Source organism: Ptychodera flava, assembly GCF_041260155.1.
Source record: "Ptychodera flava strain L36383 chromosome 3 unlocalized genomic scaffold, AS_Pfla_20210202 Scaffold_25__1_contigs__length_14229661_pilon, whole genome shotgun sequence".
NCBI lineage: Eukaryota > Metazoa > Hemichordata > Enteropneusta > Ptychoderidae > Ptychodera > Ptychodera flava.
This window is the reverse complement of record NW_027248279.1, coordinates 1,693,717-1,698,228: the sequence shown is the minus strand read 5'-3', so window position 1 is coordinate 1,698,228 and position 4,512 is coordinate 1,693,717. Positions and strand designations below refer to the sequence as shown.

The following is a 4,512-nucleotide window of genomic DNA, read 5'->3' as shown; positions in this document are numbered from 1 at the left end:
GGGGAGACTGTAACATGGATATCTACTTATCGCATCGAGTGTGGCCGTGCTTTCAATATATATCTACCGTTGTGCAAAAAAAATCGTCAAAAATTGGCCAAATCTTTGTTCGTTGGTCAGGAACTAATAACAATATTGGTTAGGATATAATCTGTCAAATTAGAATGAGTATTACAGATAAAAATACTTTCATCGATCGACAAAGAAGAGAAAGAATGAGTCAGTAAATATCGAATCATAGACGGGAGAATCGAGACTGTGTATGGTTTAATCAATCGGGAACAAAAATACAATTGGTTGAAATGGAAATGAAATTTTATTCAACTTTAAAAAAATGCCCGCCTTTCCTTGACATCTGATTCCATGGCAATAGAGCAACACAGGATGTCATTCACGTCCTCAAAAATTTTGTAGAACGGCACGACGATATTAATAATACTTTTCAGAACACTAAATGATAGTTCTATGGAAGAAACGATCGGAATTGGTAGGGCGTCTACACGAGAATGCGCGATGGCTCGAATTACATACTTACTGGTCTGCCCTCCCAATAGCACTGCTTTCGCCCCATATAATTATAATGCTGTGCCGTATCTAACATGTTGACATCGGAAACGTTTGACAAACTTAACATTTGCATCTCTTCCTGAAGGGTCGTCTTCCAGTTCGTTGGATGGCATTGGAATCGATTTTGGAATGTGTGTACACTGCTAAGTCTGATGTGTGGTCATTCGGAATCGTATTGTGGGAAATATTTAACTTTGGTAAGAGAGTTTGGCAAATTGAAATTGTAGTTTACAAATGGAAATAACTTTAACGATTTTAATGTTAGACTTGTATGATTTTAATGCTCGCTTGTAAGTATTAGGTAGCGTTTATGGGCTACATTATTGACAAATGTCATCACCATTCATTTTTATGAACTCTTCTAATTTCCTTTATTCACGTATTCTCTGTTCAGGTAAACAACCATACCAAGACATGTCAAAGAAGGACGTGATAAGAGAGCTACAACACGGGTACAGACTGCCTAGGCCGCAATACTGTGATGATGTAGTGTGAGTGACTAATATCCATTACTAATAAGATCGATCAGTTGTGTCATGTATTGCATTGTTATGTGGGGATAGAGAGATAGACAGACAGACAGACACACAGACATGTACAGTCAACCAAACTGATAGATAGATAGATAGATAGATAGATAGATAGATAGATAGATAGATAGATAGATAGATAGATAGATAGATAGATAGATAGATAGATAGATAGATAGATAGTAAATAGATTGGATAGATAGATAGATAGATAGATAGATAGATAGATAGATAGATAGATAGATAGATAGATAGATAGATAGATAGATAGATAGATAGATGGATATAAAATTATTTCTGTTTGTCTTTTTCAGTAATAGTATTATGGTAGAGTGTTGGCAAGATGAACCTGGGGATCGACCAACATTTGAAGAATTAGTCAGGTCTATTAGGCAGAATTACATGTAAACAAAGGTAACAATAATGTTGTTCAATAATCGTTTACTTCACTCAGTATGTTTACCCACCGAGAGGATTAAGGGTTGACATCATTTAAAAGGGTTTTCATTTCATTTTTCCTCAGAAATCATCGCTTCAGGAGAACAAGGCCATAGTAATCAAGAAGGGGTCATCAGCAAGTGAAAGATGTTATGTGTGATCGTTTAGATTTAAAATGAATATTGAAACATTAGAAAACACGTTTTCTAATGCGTTTTTTATCCATTATACATTAGCATAAGTTTTGGCGAAGTGAATATTCAATACGCGTTATAAGTTTGTATGCATCGTTAGGTGTACAAAAATCATGTTAGATTTTTATTGATTATATCCTTGTAGTAATGAACGGAACTTGTACCGTCTATATAGGTTTTGCGTCATCGACAACATAGAGGCGAACGGGTATATGGTGATGTGTAAGGGCTATGACCTTAAATCAATCGATTCCTTTTTTTCTGTTTAAATATTGCAGCATGCCTACTTGTATAATATCAGCACGTTGTGCAAATGCTAGTTTCAGTTTTCATTTAGAGTAAATGTGGCGTTCCAAGCGTTGATGTTCTGAACGATAAATAGTTTGATCGGACCATTATAACGAACTTTCAGGTGACTTAACAGTTGACTGTAGCAAACAAAAAGTAGGAGGTAGTTTTCATATTGACAGATTGAATTCAGAAATATATTCTTTAAGCTCAAAATGAAGCATAACTACTTTAAAAAGTAGGAGTTAGAATTTTCAATTCCTTCTTTCCTTTTAGTCTTTCTCGGAAGTAAGTTGCTATTTTACAAATGTAGCTTAGGCGCAAAACTAGGAACAACTGTACAACTATTGTGTCGACGCTTTCTTTCCCGCCGTATTCAATAGAATGTAAAGAAAGTTGTATAGGCCTTAGTCCCTTTGTCTCTGTAGGTCAAAGACCAACAATGCAGTCTGTTTTTTGAATGATCTATTTATATACATGACTCTTTTTTCAAAAAAATATTTCCTCATTCTTTCTGCGTTAACGACTTGCATTACTCTTCGATACATTGAGTTGTTGGTAGAGGTTTAGAATGGTATTTTAAACGATAATGCATATATATTTCATTACGGTCACGTCCCAATATCAAGTGTTGTTACAGTATTGTATTTCGAAAGTGATTTGGAGGCGCCGTGAGTAGGCTCAATATGCTATAGTAAATAAATAGATAAATAAATAAATAAATATATGAACTTGAATCGAAGTCAGCAGAAGGTTTTAAACGGGAGTTGCAACAACTGACCAGTATATATATATATATATATATAATATATATATATATATTATATATATATATATATATATATATATATATATATATATATATATATATATATATATATATATATGTGTGTGTGTGTCTGTGTGTGTGTCTGTGTGTGTGTCTGTGTGTGTCTGTGTCTGTGTCTGTGTGTGTCTGTGTACAAATTATTTCAACATTGAAGTAATAATATCTGACACCTAAGTTTCATGCATCCTGCAATCATCAGACAGATGAAGTGAAATGGTCCTTAACCCCTCGCTACCTTTTAAATCTTTGGGTGGTACCATTATGTTTGTAGGCGGTGTTAAGAATTTGATAAATAGTATTTGTTTTGGTGGAGACATTTGGAAACCAACTCAGAGCGTTTGCTTAACTAACGGCCTGAGTTGATTTTGGAAAATTTCCGAAAATGTTTAACCACTATACATTTAAGTCTATGAGGAAACTATAAATATTTATTTTAAATGCAAAACTCGCCATATCTATGTATTTATGTATGCTTGTATATTGACATTAATATACTTGATTAGACTAGGGTGGTTACAAGTCCATGTGTGTGCAAGAAATAAGATTATAGGCTATGAAGAAACTACAAATAACACATGGGTTATCTGCTCCAAAATAGTTTTTCAAGGGTTGTTTGACCTGAAGCTTCCACTTGTTATTGATGACACTATACAAGCTTCTTAAACGTTTGTATTCTGTCCGTACATATGTATATATTTTCTATTTGAGGACTTTGACGGTCAAAGTCCTCAAAAAGTAAATATATATATACATACAGCGACATGAACGCTTGACACCGATCTATACCCAATTTATTGTTAATGGGAGAATGATGTCAAAAACCACTCATTTTACACACTCCAGTCTATGTTTTACATCTACGGCAATGCTAAACTTTAAGATAAACGTTCTTGAAAGTGCGAAAACCTGTGTCGATATGTTAATATGTGTTTATTGTTCGATCTAAAACTTATCAATAACCGCTCCTTTGAAGTGGAATGGCTCAACAGCGAAATAATATCAACACGTATTCCTTCACTAGGCGTCCTATAGTTGATACCTCAGTTCTTCTGACTCCAACCTCCTACCTGGTGCATAGACAACTCATACTTTGTGATATCGACTCATGGCCATACTGCGACGATACTGGCAGTCGAATCTGTACAGTATAAATTAATTGAGATCTACAAGTTTTGGCGTATTTGCCATACTTTCTTTTGCTAAACAATACGATAGCAATAAATCTTCGTATTTCGTGTATAGATAATCACCAAGATACTTCGTTGCGCTCCCTAGCAGCAGCTAGCTCCCCATAGCATGGCCGCAAAGGTCAGACAATGAGTAAAGGGAAAGTCCCTAAAGTTCCGCTGGCTGTGATTGGTCAATTCACGCAATAGGTCAAAGGTGTCAGTGCATGAGGTCAGGGTAAAATTCTGTTCAGCACATGCATACAGTGTGATGGTGTCCGTCCGATGTTTTCTATTTACGATTTTCAATTACCGTACTCCTTAAAATAAACGATCAATTACACGTTGTGAGTTTTATTATTTTGTTCCTACGAACAGGCAGGCTCGAACTAATAAAGTTTTGAAGCATCGGCTGGCCGAGACGAAAGATTGCTTTTACAATTTGATGAATTGAATTTTTGGCAATAAATCTTTGAAGTTTGTTTATTACTCGTATCAAT

The 4,512-nt window shown here is 34.9% G+C and overlaps 1 long non-coding RNA gene across 1 annotated transcript; it reads left to right on the top strand.

The window, feature by feature from the left end:
• Nucleotides 1-972: 972 nt before the first annotated feature.
• On the top strand, nucleotides 973-1,763 carry LOC139125512 (uncharacterized). The gene is made up of 3 exons (XR_011550254.1): nucleotides 973-1,058; nucleotides 1,412-1,511; nucleotides 1,621-1,763. It is a non-coding gene; the product is annotated as an uncharacterized lncRNA (long non-coding RNA).
• Nucleotides 1,764-4,512: the final 2,749 nt, after the last annotated feature.